This window comes from Eptesicus fuscus, chromosome 15 (assembly GCF_027574615.1).
Source record: "Eptesicus fuscus isolate TK198812 chromosome 15, DD_ASM_mEF_20220401, whole genome shotgun sequence".
NCBI classification, from domain to species: domain Eukaryota; kingdom Metazoa; phylum Chordata; class Mammalia; order Chiroptera; family Vespertilionidae; genus Eptesicus; species Eptesicus fuscus.
This window is the reverse complement of record NC_072487.1, coordinates 22,478,851-22,496,263: the sequence shown is the minus strand read 5'-3', so window position 1 is coordinate 22,496,263 and position 17,413 is coordinate 22,478,851. Positions and strand designations below refer to the sequence as shown.

The 17,413-nt window shown below is 36.3% G+C and overlaps 1 protein-coding gene and 1 pseudogene across 1 annotated transcript in view; one reads left to right on the top strand and one right to left on the bottom strand.

The window, feature by feature from the left end:
* The first annotated feature begins 2,155 nt into the window (after window positions 1-2,155).
* Window positions 2,156-15,503, top strand: LOC103289231 (ankyrin repeat and SOCS box protein 15-like; annotated as a pseudogene).
* ZDHHC21 (zinc finger DHHC-type palmitoyltransferase 21) overlaps window positions 14,339-17,413 on the bottom strand; it is a 59,051-nt gene continuing 55,976 nt past the window's right edge. Inside the window, exon 10 of the mRNA XM_054727300.1 lies at window positions 14,339-14,502. The gene's annotated coding sequence lies outside the window, so the exon portion shown is untranslated. The remainder of the gene's footprint in view (window positions 14,503-17,413) is intronic.

Genomic DNA, 17,413 nt, shown 5'->3' with positions numbered 1-17,413 from the left:
CCATGGTCGGCAAACTGCGGCTTGAGAGCCACATGCGGCTCTTTGGCCCCTTGAGTGTGGCTCTTCCACAAAATACCACGGCCTGGGTGAGTCTATTTTGAAGAAGTGGCGTTAAAAGAAGTTTAAGTTTAAAAAATTTGGCTCTCATAGAACAAAGAACAAAGTCCTTCCAGGGTGGAGAACTCTGACAGGGCTGTTCACTGTTCCAGTCCTTTCCGTGTGTGTGCACATGTGTTGGCATGTGCACTTGTGTGCACCTGTGTTTCTGTGCCCATGTGTGGGTGCCTGTGCATGTTCGCATGTGTATGTGTGTATGTGCACTTGTGGATGTTAGGCAGGAAGGATTCCCGGGCATGTGCCCTCCCAGAACTTTATTTCCCTAGAGGTGGACACTGCCAGTCAGTCCTCTTCATCCTGTCTCCCCACATCAGAATTTCCAAAGCCCCTTCTGTGGAACATGAGCCATTTCCACTTTTTCACTCCCATCATCTTGCTGAAGTGAACATCTGTGACCATAAATCTTTATTTAGGACAGGTATCTAGAAGTGGAGATTCCCAGTCTAATGTAAACACGATTTTAAGGTGTTGAGGGCAGTTCCCTATATCCGAGATCACCTTGTCACTGGGGCTGAGATCTCAGGAAGCGAGGGAGGCAGAGGAGCTGGGAGTGAAGGAGATGAAGGGACCTGGGAGTAACACATCCAGCTGGAAGGTCCCATCCATCCTGCCTGTGCCTTGCCCCATGTCCGGGTCCCCCATCCCTACCCCTAACCCACATCAGCCCCACCCTGCTCCATAACTCACCTGAGCTGAGTAGCACACCCAATGGGACATCTTGGAAGGCACCAGACACTACTGGGCTGAATTCCTCTTTGTGAGGTCAATCCCCACAGAGCAGCTTGTACACTGTGATAGGTGTTGATCCTCATATTCAGCCAGCCCAATGATCAATTCCACCCATGGAAGGACCAACAGTAATAAAGACTCAACTACAACAAAAGGGCTCACAAGGGACATTGCTGGAGCAACTAGCTCAGTTGTTCAAAGAGACTGCACCACTGAGCCCCAGAGGACACCTACTGCCTAAGGTCACCCCACCAAAATGGGGAGACTTCCAAGCTCATTTTGCAAAGTCAGCATTATCCTAATTCCAAAACCAGATAGACACTACAAAGAAAATTATAGGCCAATATCTTTGATAAACATAAATGCTAAAAACCTCAACAAAATATTAGCAAACTGGATCCAACAATATATTAAAAAGATCGTACACTATGATCAAATGATATTTATTATGGGGCTGTAAGGTAGGTACAGTATACACAAATCAATAAATGTGATACACCACATAAAGAAAATGAAGGATTAAAATATCACATGATCATATCAATAGATGCAGAAAAAGTATATAATAAAATCCAGCATCTATTTATGATAAACACTCTCAGCAAAGTGGAAATAGAGGAATCATACTTCAACAAAATCAAGTCCACATATGACAAATCCACACAAACATTATACTCAATGGGCAAATACTAAAAGCATTTCCCTTAAGATCAGGAGTAAGACAGGGGTGTCTGCTCTCACCACTGTTATCTGATATAGAACTAGAAATTATAGACAAAGCAATGAAACAAGAAGAAATAAAAGGCATCACAATTGAAAAGAAGTAAAACTGTCATTATTTGCAGATGACATCATGGTGTATATAAAGAACCCTAAATATTTCCACCAAAAAAACTACTAGGACTGATAAAAGAATTCAGTAAAGTAGCAGGATACAAAATAAATATCCAGAAATAGGTTGTATTTTTATACACCAATAATGACCTATTGGAAGGGAAACTAAGAAAACAATCCCATTTACAATTGCATTAAAAAGATAAAATACCTAGAAATAAATGTATCCAAGGATGTAAAAGACAAATTCCCGAAATTTAAAAACAGAAAACCTGAATAGAACTGTAAGGACAAATTAAATGAGTAATTGAGAATCTGACAAAGAAAAGCCCACGTCCAGTTTCACTGGTGAAATCTATTAAAGAAATAATACCAATCCTTAATACTTTAGGAATTGAAATCAATAAGAATTAAGGATAATTCATACCATAGACTATCATTCATCAACAAAAGGAAACAAATTGATACTCACAACATGAATCTCAAAACACATGCTGAGCAGAAAAGCCTGTTGGAAAAAGAGGACATACTGTATAATTCCATGTAAGTGAAGTTCTGGAAAAGGCAAACCTAATCTATAGTGAGATAAAACTGATCAGTTGACTTTTAAGTGGAAGATTTAAAATAATAATATAAAATTCTAAAACATATCATATAATAAGTGGGAATGGGGAACAGCAATATGAAACATTTATTTCAAATAAATGAAGGTTATAAAAAAAACAGGTTACAATTAGAAAAACATAGGTAAATGTTTCTGAAATTTTTACCAATAATTATTAGAATTAAACACACATTATGCCCAGCTGGTGTTGCTCAGTGGTTAAGCATTGGCCCATGACCCAGGAGGTCATGGGTTCATTCCCAATCAGGGCACATGCCCGGGTTGTGGCTCGATCCCCAGTAGGGGGCATGCTGGAGGCAGCCAATCAATTGATGTTTCTATCTCTCTATCCCTCTCCCTTCCTCTAAAACCAATAAAAAAATTTTTAAAATTAAATACATATTATATACCTTCAAGAACATAGTGACATTATAAATCAGATGTGAGACAAAGTAAACTGTAAAATATGTGTTGGTTGATAATTTGTACATCTAAATGTGTTGGTGATATTTGTACATCTAAAAAAATTAAAATTAGTCTCCCAGTATACCCTTATTACAAAAATAAAATTGTATAGAAATATACAAAACCATTAAAATTGACTAAAATAAAGTTTATAAACTTCAAATGGATTCAGCAACAAGTACAAAAAAATAAGATGATTAAAGTTTTGTTGAAAAGAAAAATACATCATCTTGATTTAGGAAAGGCCTTTTTTTTAACAAGATAAAACCCAGAAGTCTTAGTTCAAGATCAATGAATTCTTCCATAAAACATAATGGTTATGATGAATTTTATTTTCCATAGATGTCCTCAACAATATCTCCCTTGCAACATGCTTTTCTTGTGAAATTTGGCTTTGACACTCTTCTCAAGATGTGGAGTCTCCATCCTCTTTCACGGAATCTGGGCTGGCTTGTGACTACAGCAGGCTGTGGTTTCTGAGACCAGGTCATGGAAGGTGATGTAGGTTCAGCCCGGTTCTCTTGGACCACTCTCTCTTGGAACACAGGCACACATACGGAAAGGCTCATGAAGGTGTTCTTGATGACAGCCCCAATGAGGTCCCAGCTGACAGCCAGCATCAGACATGTGAGTGAATGAGGCTTTGGCTGGTGAGTCTCTAGTAATACACTCCCCTTCACAGTCTTCAAGTATTTCTAGCTGAGAAAAACTATTGTGTCCTTTCTGAATCCCTGACACATAAAATCTGTGACCATAAAAGAAAAAGGTTGGTTGTTTTATATCACTAAGTTTGGGGTTATTGGTTACATAGCAAATAGCATATGGTGATTAACAGAACAATCACCATAAAGAAAAATAAGGAACAGCTAAAATTCAGAAATATATCCAGAAAATATAAAGAGTTAGTAACATTGAACATAGAGAACTAAATGACCCAAACAACATAAACAAGGAATCTGGAAGGGGGGGGGGGGGGGATGAACAGATGCTCATCTCTATTAGACTGGCACAAATTTTTGAAAAATAGGATTAAGTGAGATTGTGTAAATTAAAGAATTTTAGAAGACAGTTTATTTTTTATCAAAATTTAAAATGTCCACATCCTTTGACTTATCAATTTCATTTCTATGAATATACCTACAAAATACTAGCAATTGGCCACAAAGATTTTTGTACAAGAGTGTTTATTATAGCATTGTTATCAATATGGAAAAAAAGTATTTGATGTTTATTATAGAGGCATGATTAAATTAGAGGATACTGACATGATACAATATACAGAAAAGGTAAAAAGAATGGGGTAGACTATTGTCTTGATAGGGATGATCACCACAATATATTATTTTTTTAAATGCAAATCACACAAGTTAGTTTCACTAGAAAAGCAAACAACCATGCATGTGACATTCTGAAGAGGAATAATAGATACCAAATTAAAACAGTAGCTACCTTTGGGAAGGACAGTGGGAGTGAGGATTTTTCATATTTTATTGTAGATGGTAAGTGCTCTAGAGCCGTGGTTGGCAAACTGCGGCTCGCAAGCCACATGCGGCTCTTTGGCCCCTTGAGTGTGGCTCTTCCACAAAATACCACGGCCTGGGTGAGTCTATTTTGAAAAAGTGGTGTTAGAAGAAGTTTAAGTTTAAAAATTTTGGCTCTCAAAAGAAATTTCAATCGTTGTACTGTTGATATTTGGCTCTGTTGACTAATGAGTTTGCCGACCACTCTTAGAGGAAAGAAAGCAGGAAGTGCTATAAAGAGGTTTATATAAATTTTAAATATTGATCAAACTATTTTTCATGTTTATACACATAAAAATATAAATACATATATGTAATGATACATTACAAACTTAGAATTGTGTTAACTCCAGTGAGGGAAAAGGAGAAAATTCTACAAGGGTATGAATATCATGATCATTCAAATTACTGAAATTATTTCCAAAACAAAATAAATGCACATGGATTATTATTTTCCATATTGTGGGTACTGTTCCATGTTGAGAATATCTGAAATGCTTTCAAACACTCAAGAACATCAAGTCATAACAAGTGTAGACTACCCAAAAAACTTTGAAATCAGTTACTTCTAGTTGCAATATAAATGTGAACCTGTTCAATAGAATGAAGGTATTTGGCTTACAGCTACACAGCTTACTGTACAATCCTACCTAATAATAGACAAATATGCAAATTGACTGCACCTTCGCTACACCCAAGCCATGCCCACCAACCAAGCCACACCCACCAACCAATCAGGACAAGTATGCAAATTACTCCAACCAAGATGGCAGTTAATTTGCATATCAAGACAGCGTAGAAAGAAGCCAAGAGCTGCAGAAGGGAGCAAAGCTGCGGAGAAGCAAGCAAGCCGTGGGGAGGAGAAGGGAGGAGCGGAGGCGGGGCCGGGGGAGAAGGGAGAAAAGCAGGCGGGCTGGTGGAGAAGGCGGGGCAGGGGAGAAGGGAGGAGAGCAGGCGGGGCAGGATAGAGTGCAGCAGGAAACCCTATTGCAGGATTCTTCCTGCAACGGGAACGCTAGTTTATACAATAAATTTCATTAACTTGATGGTGATCACTTATTCATCAAGGATTACTCATCCATAGTTCAATGTGGAACTATAAAACCTCCACATCATATTAGATCCTTAATCATTCAGTTTTTGTCAAAAATCATCACAAGTTAGAGCTAGGGAACACTTCTAGTTATAAAAATAATAAATTTCAGCATTAAGAAGGATACATATCTAGACTATGCCACAGTTAAAGGACTACTGGTAATACATGTGTATATGTACAGTAGCATCTGAATATTTGGATATGTGTACTCCAAGTTTTCTATTTCCTGAATTACTCTGGCCTTTTTATGTGCAAAACACATTGCTATTTGGGTGTTTGGTCTTTAAGCAGAGGTGCTCTTCTGTTTGGAAAAGAGGGCTAATTTGAAAACCACGCGCAACCAGAAGACATACAAAGAATGTGCTGTGACTGATACAAATATTTTTTAAGCAAGCTTAGATCTATTTTTTTCAAACTAACACACATCCTCTATCCTTCCTCAGTCCTGTTTGCTCAGCTGGATGTCCACAGGGTCCAATTTTCCCTCCAATTGCCCTTGCACGCTAATATAATTGCTGCTCCTATGGGTAATTGGTCAGCCTCGAGCAGCATTTGCATGCATTTGTTCTTCTACAGGATCTGGCAGCTTCTCAAATGATTTTGCAGTATTATATTATCATGTATTTTTAGTTTTTGTCTGTTTTCTAATGCTAAATAGATATTAATCTTTAAGGATGCTATATATATTTTAAGTGCTTCAAAAGCAGTAATATACAAATACAAATGATGTCTTTAGTAATCCCCTTGGTGAATCAGTATGATTAACTTTATTAAATCTTGATTTTGAGTATATTTTTAATATTCTGTTTGTCAACATGGGCAGTATACAAAGCGTTTCACCTGCATTCCAAAGTACGATTGTTTATTCTTGAGGAAAAGTACTGGTGCGACTGTGAGCTGTGAGCCATGTTTTTCACGAAACCCCATTTAGTTGAAAGAATAACTGGCAAACTATGGTTTTTCACATGTGGGTATATGGCAAATATTTTCTAAAAAAATGAGTGAATATAACACTTCAAGGAAAACCACTGACAGAATGTGGTTACCAATAATAAAATTCAAACCAAGTGAAAATCAGAATTGTGAAAAATGTAACATGTCATTACAAGCTTAACAGCTTTCCTGTACTTACTTTTCTGACAAGATCAGTGGCACTATTAATTTTTTAAATTTAACTTAACCCAATTTAATATGTTATAGAATGAAATGTGTCAACACTTGGAAGATCAGCATTACTCCAATATTTCCCAAATGACCAATGAATGATGTCACAAAATCATGTATGGGTTAAGAGAACTTTCCAAAGTAAAAAAGAGACCAATAGATTTTAATATAACAGAATATAAAAAGTTTCTTTGTATTGTTTCTGGTCCAAAATTGTAACTAAACTTCAAGAAAACGTCACATGTTGAGTTTTTGTTTTGTATCACAGAAGTGCACAGTCACTTGAACAAACTATGAAAATATTCCTCATTTTTCTAACCACAGATCATCCCCAAGTTAAGGTATTGCAATGGTGCGAAAACAATGTACATTCAGTAGAAACCAGCCAGGCTAAGCTATGATGTTCAGAAGTTTATGTGTCTTAAGATGCACTTTCATTCATAATATTTTCAACATATGATGGGTTTATTGGAATGTAACCCCATTGTTAAGTCAAGAAACGTCTGTACAGTATTTACATGAGACTGGATTTCTCTGGAGAGTTCAACCACAATACCAATGCAATGGATTGAATGCAGAAGCAGTATGCAAATCCAACTTTCTTTTATAAAGGCAGATATTAGAGGTCTGCAAACAATGTAAAATCATGGGTCTCTAAGTAAAAATACATTGTTAACATGCAATGGGCTTGTTATTATGTTCAAATAAATTAATAAGCATTTAAAATACTTTTCAGTTTTAATTTCTAACACAGTCAATACTGATCAAGACAACCTACATAAGGAAAAACTCTTTGGGGCCTGCAATAATGTCTATGAGCGTAAAGGAGTCCTGAGACCAAAAAGATTGAGAATGATAATTTATCATTATAAAGAGAGCATAATTATTGTAAATGCTGCTTAGAATCAGAGCAAAGGAAACTGGAAAAGGAACAAGATTAAAGTTGTATAATCCTTGACAGTTTGTCAAAAATGCAACAATTTGCTTTTATTTACCAATGCAACAAAGTTTACAGTTTTATATGCAACTCTACCAAGTCATTTTAATGTACTAATCCAGAATATTTATCAACTTTACTTTTCTGGCAATAAAAATTCAAGAAATTAAAAAAAAAAGTCAAGCCTCTATCTATCAGCCTCAGTGCAGTTTTTATTTCTTCATTGTTTCTAAGATATACTGATTTGTCCTTTCAAATAATATTTTTGACAATTTATACTAATATACACTCCTCTGTGACAACTCCCATGTACAAGTAAAGCAACTTTAAATTCAGACTTCAGAAATTTGTCAATAAAAAGCTATCCAGAAACTCTTAGAATATAACTCCATTAGACCAAAGGCAAAGTAATTCAATATTCCTAGATCTAAAATAATACCTAGACATACACTAAAACTCTATGCATTTTATGTAAATAACTTCTCAAAGAAAAAATATTTCCATACAAAAGTGTCTGGCCCAATAAATGTTCAATTGTGTGATTAAATCTATCCATCTGGATCGTCTCTAAGACAAATATGCCTAATTTGGAATATTGCATTTGCCAATTTCAACCATAGTACGTCTACCTAGTTCTTCTTGAACACATAGTGAATTTTTGATTATGGTAGAACAATATCCTAAGGCTACTAATTTTGAATAGTCATCCAAATTGTATAAAACTTTTAAAAAATTGATCTGTTACACTGATAGTGCTATAGTCTAGAGTTTGATTTGATTTTAATAAATAAAGAAGTGGGGGAAAGACAGTCCTATGTTTTTAAAAAATATTTATTTAAAAATAAGATTTCTAAAAATACATTACATAATACCTTTCAAGAGAAGTAAAAATTCCACAATTTAAATTAAAAACAATCTTCAAAGAAAAATAGAACTATTACAAGAATAAAACTAAATCACTAAAATAAATTAAACAACAACATTATTCTTAAGGTAGGTACATAGTTTGCTTTTCATTTTAAGAACCAGTGTAGACTCTTCATTTAAACAAGTATATCTTAGACACATGGCTTACACTTGTCCTCTTTTCCCTCCCTCTTCTCAATCTAGTCTCTTACTTCTCAACTATTTTCCATATTTACCATTAGCATCACCATCAGCACTGGAAATGGTAGTGAAGACTTTAAGTAATCTTAGGGGAGCAGACAAGGTGAAATAGACAACGTGGCATTAGCACTTAAATGTAAACATATCCACTGAACGAAATAACTGCCTGAATGACTTAAAAATGGGATCTTTATATGCCAGTCAAAGAATGACAAGTATCACATGATCTCACTCATATGTGGACTCTAAATAACAAAAATAAACTGATGAACAAAATAGATCCAGAGACACAGAAGCATGGAACAGACTGTGGAATCTCTGAGGGAAGCCAGGGGTGGGTGGGAAGAGATTAACCAAAGAACTTGTATGATATATGCATAACCCATGGACCGTGACAATAGAGTGGTAAAGGCCTGGGGCAGGGGGTGGGGGTGGGTTAGAAGGGGTCAATGTGGAAAAAGGGTGGACATCTGCAATACTTTCAACAATAAAAATAAATTAAAAAACAAAAATGGCATCTTTATATGGCATTGGAACATAACATTATTAAAATAGATGTCCTTTATTTTAGGGATATTAGACACAATTTGAGGTTGATACACAATTTTGGAAGTCTCAAAATATCACAGATTTTGCCTAATCATTAAACTTGCTAGTTAGATTTTTTTTAAAAAAGGCTAATTTCAGGGACATAAAGCTCATACAAGCACACTCACCTGTGCTCAGTCCTCCCAAAGCCTACCCTGTTCTCCCGTAGACCCGCAGCTCACGTTCGAGTATCTCTGCATTAATGTACCTATGCTACAGTAGAAATTTCTTTTTAATACTCATCTCTGGAAGACAGAGGATAGTGGTGAACTCTCTACTACCCAATCACTTGAATAAATAACTGCATTCAGCCACATTAATTTAAATAATGCATTAACAAGTTGAATAACTCAGTACTAATATTGTGGCAACAAAATCTAAGAAATATATTATTGACAGAGAGACATATTGTTGCTTCTTCCCATTTTGCTTTCAATTTTGCTTTTACCTCTAATGACATGTATATCTGTATTTCTACACATCATTCAAATGATCCTAAGTCATGTTTCATATAAGTTTCAGACTTGATTCTTTTTTCCATTCAGAATTCACTGCAAAACCATATATTGTATCTACATTCAATGAGAGAATATTTGTTGAGTGAAAATGATGCAAAACATTCTCAAATGTGACTGTCTACTTTTCCAATACATACATACTGTTATCTTCTTGCCAGAATTTTTAACAATTTCAGCCACAGTTTTAAGGTCACCCAATGAACGTTTTGAAAGTTTTAGGAAACATAGAAAACCAGAATAGTAAACATAGCAATATTACATTTGCACAATTATAAGTACTTTTCTAAGGTTTTTTATTTCTCCCATTTTTTATAAAATGAATTACTGAGAAGAATTAAGTTTTTAAAATACTCTTACTCTTAATTTTTTTTATGTTAAGTGAATAACAGCATAGAGACCTTTTTTTTTTTTTGTAAAGTTCAATTTTCTATTACAGTTTTGCTTAAATCAAGTATATTTGCATTTCCTCTTTGGAAGTGTTTATATATACAGGGTGTCCCCAAAAATGTATACACACTTAACAGCTGACAGCTCATTTGATTTTTCTTTCTTTTCAGATTTAACCAATTGGAATTAATAATTATTCCAAGTGTGTACACATTTTTGGGACACCCTGGTATATGTATATTTTTAAAGTGTTCTTTAAGTCTAACCTGGTTTACAAAATAGACAAATGACAGTATCACTCCTTAATGGCATTACGGATTACACACAGAGCAAGAAGCAGAGTTCTTCATTTGTAATCAGAAAGGGCCCTTACCTTTTCACTTTATCATTTTGTTTCAGCATTCATTTAAAGGGCCCAATAAGCTAGATAGTTCACTTAAAGAAATAAAGGTAGACTTCTTATTATTTCTCATTTTTTCCTGCAGAAATAAAGCAAGACCAAAATATCTTGTGAAAAGTGCTTTATCTTTTGCAACTTCAACCTATTAAACTTTTACAGTAGTCAATCTATATTAAAATACAAAAACCATACTAATCTGCCTAACTAAAAAAAAAGTTCAAATGAGAAACCTTTAAAACCAATTAAATTGAGGCAGCAGTGTGTAAAAACTAAGATCTATTAATCAAAATTGTTCTTAGTAACATTAAATTTTACTTTATAAACACAAGGATGTGAGAAGAAAACTCTCAGTCCACCGAAAAGAAAATTAACTCTTTGGTACAGGAAATAAAAACGTCACTCAATGCTAAATGAGTAGCACCAGGATGTTCGAGTTGTTGAGGTTGTAAAACACTAACTTCAGGCACCAGCAGGTGAAAACGTCACCCAATGAACACTGGCAAGAACACAGAACTTGCAATATGAAGACAGCCTTTCCCTGTAATTAACAGTATATGCAAGTAAACCCTGTATTTCCTCAAACAATCAAGCAAAGTCACAAAAAGAAACATACCTTTTTTGTTGCCATTTTGCCCCCACCACTGTTAATATATAAAATATCAATACTAAAAAGATCAGAGTGTTGAACCACTGTGGCAAGCACTACATTACATGTCCCAGGCATTCACAATACTAATAGGTATGGAGACCTTCAAGGTATCAAGAACACCAAATAGCCCAAATTTTAAAGTGAAAAATCATCCCTTATATATAAATTCTTGATTTTTACTTTAGTGACAAAATTTACTATAATACTTAGTATCCTTTCTTTGCAATAGGAGACTTGTGAAAAAGGTCCCAGTTTTTTCAATCAAACTTCCGGGCAATCTATTCATGTCTCCTCAGCATTAAATAGCTGCACCTTTCACATTATTCTTAACACTTTACTGTTTAAAATAACTTCTCAAAGGCATCTGACCAGCTGATGAGAATCAGCAATATAAACTCCTTAGATAAGATAACTCAAACTAAATGTTCACATACATTAACTCTTACAATACAATGGTTAACAGTGAGAGATAAGGCTAATATGACTGTAGCAGGGGGAGTTTCTGATGCCACAGAACTCCATCCAGTCTACTCTGTTGCTTAGATGCTATTTTCCATGCTCTGCCTGGCTTTCTCACCATCTTAATAAGTACCCCTGTTTTCTTTCTCCAATTTTGTACTCTATGTCCTCTATGGTGGACTAGAGGAAAAGGACATAATAGTAAAAAAATTTGGTAGTGGGAAAACACTGGCAATACCAAATGACTTAATAATTTTAAACACCATTGTTATTTCTGTTTCAAATTAGCACAATTACAACATCTAAAGAACAGATGAAAATATAGTAAATTTTGTTGTTAAAAACTGCACAATGATAATGAAATGGGATGTCTGAGCAAACAGTCACTCTCTTGAAGTTAAACCATCATCATCCTAAAAGCAGAGAATGCTAAACACCACACAGTATAACATCGGTTCAAAATACTTTAAGAAAGTTGCTTCTATTATTTTCTCACATTCTACTGCAGAATATTCTAAAATTCAGTTGAAAAGGGCTAACTTCAGAGTATAATGAAATTTGTAATCCTCTCTAATAAAAGAGTAATATGCAAATTAACATCACTCCGCTACACCCACAAGTCACGTCCACCAGCCAATCAGGAGCAAGTATGCAAATTAACCCAACCAAGATGGCTGTGGCCACAGAGCAAGCAGGAGGCTGGGGTTGTCCTGGCAATGGAGGAAGCCAAAGCTTTCCGCACACCCTGGCCAGCCCAGGACTCCACTCAAGGCTACAAAATTTCAATTATAGAAGATAAATAAATCCCAACAAAAATGGCAGCAGCCATGGAGCTGGAGAGAGCAGGAGGCTTGAGTTGCCCCCGGCGATGGAGGAAGCCAAGCTTCCACACCCCTGGCCTGCCTTGGCCTCCACTCAAGGCTACAAAGTTTCAATTATAGAAAATAAATCCCTACAAAAATGGCTGTGGCCATGGAGCAAGCAGGAGGCTTGGCTCCGCTCAAGGCTACAAAGTTTCAATTATAGAAGATAAATAAATCCCAGGTACCAGGGCCTCCGCTTGGGTCGCCGGGGGGCATGGCTGGCCTGCAAACCACCACAGGCCCCTCGCCCAGGCCGCCCCACAACCCAAGGGAACCCTCACCCTGATCTGGGACACCCCTCAGGCAAACCAGCTGGCCCAACCCGTGCACCAGGCCTCTATCCTAGCTAATAAAAGAGTAATATGCAAATTGACCATCACTCCAACACACAAGATGGCTGCCCCCATGTGGTCAAAGATGGTTGCCCCCATGTGGACACAAGATGGCCACCACAAGATGGCCAGCAGGGGAGGGCAGTTGGGAGAGACCAGGCCTGCAAGGGAGGGCAGTTGTGGGTGATCAGGCCAGCAGGGGAGGGCAGTTGGGAGGGACCAGGCCTGCAAGGGAGGGCAGTTGGGGGCAATCAAGCCTGCAGGGGAGGGCAGTTAGGGGAAAACAGGCTGGCAGGGGAGCAGTTAGGCATCAATCAGGCTGGCAGGGGAGTGGTTAGGGGGTGATCAGGCTGACAGGCAGAAGTGGTTAGGGGCAATCAGGAAGGCAGACAGGCGAGCAGTTGGGAGCCAGCAGTCCTGGATTATGAGAGGGATTATCCCAGATTGGAGAGGGAGCAGGCTGGGCTGAGGGACACACCTTCCTCCCTGTGCACGAATTTCATGCACCGGGCCTCTAGTTTATATATAAATTCAGAGGATGATTCTTAGAAGGTAAAAAATATGAACATGAAGTAACACATTAATTCATTTGTTAATTATAGGTTAGTAAGTAGCTCTCTCCCTCCCTCCCCTCTCTCTCCTATCCTCTTTGTCCTCTCCTCTTCCCCCTTTTTGATAAGAGAAAATGCATTACGTTTTTTAGAAATAGTTATATCTAAGCTGGGAAAATCTGTTATTCATCTAAAGGGAGAAACACTTTGAACAATGTAATTTCAGCCACTAGCGACAAGCAGAGGGGCAAAGAAAGCTGGTTTAGAAGGCCTCTGAAACCGGAGCACATTAGCTGTCATATGCTTCATCTGCTTAGAACAACTGGCCTATCTAGATTCTAAACATTCCTACTGCTGAACCCCCGTTAAGAGCATGGGAAGAAAAAAAACACCACACCTCTGTGGAGAGGGGGAAAAACTTGATAAACCTTATTTACACATGTGGTTCCAGGATCCTAGAAGTGATGAAATGGTATTTTTAATAAAATAGTAATCATTTACTGCACTCCTAGTATATATGAAACATTTTACATACACCATTTAATTTATACAATCCAACAGTGGATGTCATTTTTATTTTGTTAATGAAGACATTAAAATTTAGAAAGATTATATACAACATCTTAGCAATGTGTACTATCTTTCATGCAACTCTTGAACCTGCTCAGATCGGGGTCTTAAAGAGAAGGTATTATCCTGCATGCTTACACTCCTCAATAGAAATTTGGATATAAGAAATGGAAGGGGTACGAAAAATACAATATTCTCTTTTGGAAGGGAATAGCTAACATCTCCTTTGATGTTAAATTTGGTAACTTGTTTAACATCATCTAAGATATTCATGTTAATATGCCTACTGTCAAGTGTTCTTTTTAAAATCTTCAAGTTGTTAAAAAGGGCTCCTATGACATGGTGTCTGCTCTGCTCAAACACACCACTAGCCTTGATCAGCCCTGTGTCAAAAACTGTCAGCCATGCTTGAGGCAGCCAAACAAGGTTACAAAGACCTACGCCTGGCCGGGGTTGCTCCGTGGTTGAACATCGACCTACAAACCAGGAGGTCACGGTTGGATTCCCAGTTGGGACACATGCCCATGTTGTGAGCTCCATCCCCAGTAGGGGGTGTACAGGATGCAGCTGATCAATGATTTTCTGTCTCTTGCTCTTCCTCTCCTTTCCCCTCTGAAATCAAGAGATATACGTGTGTGTGTGTGTGTGTGTGTGTGTGTGTGTGCGCAATATATATACATATATATATACATATGTATTATGTATTTTAAAAGATCTAATAGATCTGCTGGCAATGTCGCCTGAGACAGTTTGGAGTCACACCATTAGGTGCTACTTCTGGGCATGGTCTCTGTGATGTGCTGGAACATCTAATCCTCAAAGATGGTGATGTGTCTGCTTTGGAGAATGATGGGACATTAGTGTTGTTTGAGGCAGCAGGAGGGGACAATCCTGATTGCATTTCTCTCCTGCTGGGATACAGAGGAAGCAGACATGTACCTAACAGAGAAGGACATCTTCCTTTACACCGAGCTGCCTGTGAGGGACATTATCTTGCACTGAAATATCTTATCCCAATAACATCCAAGCATGGAATCTGGAAATGAGAGCTAACACCAATTCACTCAACAGCAGATGGGCAAAAGCACAGTGCCTAATTGGGAATGGTTTTGTCATCAATACTCTGCTTGCTGACCACATTTCCAAGAGCTATGACGACGAGAGGAGGACTGCCCTGGATTTTGATGTTTCTAATAATGATATCCATTGCACAGAAGTCCTGAATGTAGTGCCTGCCATTCAGTATGCCCTAAACGATGAGGTGATGCTGAGGCTGCTGTTAAATGATGGCTGTTGAGTGGAGATGAGCTTTGAGTGCATGTGTGGGGGCATATTTGGGAATCGTTTATGAGGTCAGAGATAGAAGAAGGAGTACTGCCGGGATGGACATCTTGTGTAATATAGGATAACCTGTCTGTGAGTGTCTTACAGTTCCTTGGATGAAACACTTGGTAGCCAGTGTTATTCGTACATTAATAGATTACATGGATTATATGCTTCTGTGTGCTAAACTGCAGTCTGCACAGGAAGTACAGAGAGAATGGCCAAAAATACAGCACATACGAGGTAAAAACAAGCTTTGCCTAAATTTTTTTAATGAAAAATGTCTATAGGGGAAATTTTTTAATGTCACCTTTGATACCTTTTCAGTACTACTTTATTTTCAGAATTATGTTTTTTAAAATCATCCTTAATATTTCCTCTGGTTTAAGATACTAATTTCTTGCTTTTCTTGATACTTTCCAACTCTTTAATTATATAATGGGTAATATTATATAACTATATTAACATTCTAACTAGATCTCCTTTTTTTTTAAGTTGACTTCTATAATATCATAAAGTATGTAGACTGTAATCTCCATATGGGCAGGGATTTGTTTTGTTTATTTTTATATTCTCAAGGCTTAGCATAATTTCTAGAAGTGGTAAAAACAATAAATACTGAGTAAATAAAAAATACTAGCAAGTAGAACATACTAAATGTGCATGATTATTAACTACATTTGCCAATACTTATATTTTTTAAAGCAAGAGAACTGGGTAAAAAATCCAATACCTGTATCTATTAGTAAATTATTTAATGTTTGTAAGTATAAACTTCACCAAATAAATTCTAGATAGATCTATGTATATTAAAAGTCATGTAAAAGACTTATTGAATGAAGCAGCAATAGTATAGTAAACTTGAGCTAGGTGATCTATTTCTCCATGAAGCATAAGGGAAGCCATTGGAGACTAGAGAACAATCTAGGGGAAGACTAGCAGCTTTGTTAATATTAATGCCATTGTAAACCAGGGCTGCACACATTGTGATTTTATAGCAATTCATGTGAAAACACTCAAACTGCCCCATGACCTAACACATGAAAGACTGTGTGGCCATAATCTAAATTACTTCACACTTCCTGGCTGGAAGTGTTGTCCTAACTTAAGTCTTCATGGTTAGCTTTCAGAATTAATAAGCCCTTTTGGTTGAAACATACCTTCAACTAATTGCCTGTACAGAAGTGGCCTGAAAAGGCGTGATGAAGTATAGTTATAATTAGCTACCATACTTAGAGAAAAATACCTTTAAACATTAGCAAAAATTTACTGATGTTCATTCTCACAGAAGTTTTAACTTCACCATTATACTGGATTTTATGTAGCTTATGTTCTCTAGCACTATTACTATTAAAAGTAAACTATGTTTTCTTCTGTTAAAGGATTAATACATAAACTAGAAATTTAAATATAGCTATCTCATATTAACCGCAAATATTTTTAATACAACTCTTAAGCAAAATAGTATTTTTTAAAATAATGGAACATCAATTAACTTAGTATTTTTAAACTGTAAGTCTTGGTTACAAAGTACCAAAAGCACTTTAACTGAATGCCTACTGTTTGGGGAATGTGAACTCAGTCAATTTTTGCTTACAATCTTTAGCCCATAAATATTTTTTGTTTAAGGAAAAGAACAACAACAAATATAATTGTGCAAGAGGTATAATATATAATATCTATGTAAAACTCATCTCCCGAAGCCCAATTAATGACTTTGCTGAGTAAAATATCCTTTAAAATACATTTTGCTTCAAATGAAATGTTTATAAGGAACTACTTCATCCAACAGCAGCTCATAATTATTTTCTAATGGTCAACATCATTAGTTATTTTCATGGTTATCCAGAATACATAATAAATTGGCTACTAAAGCTACAGCTATAACTCTGAGTAGGAAAGTTTAAAAAGAATTATTAATCTTATTATTTTAGTGTAAAAGAATCAGCAAAAAAAAATCATTCCAAAACTGAGATTAAAAACACTAAATGTATTTTTTAGGTACTCAGTAAAGCACATTAGATACTTGCTTACCACTGTAACAATAAATTTCTGTGTTTCCTAATAAATTGGTAATTTTAAAGTAATGACTTTTCTAATTCTAAAGACTTAATTTGCCAAAATAAGGTTTAAAATAAAATTCATGAAACGTTTACATTTATTTATCCTGATCTGATATAAACTTGTAAATGACAGCAAA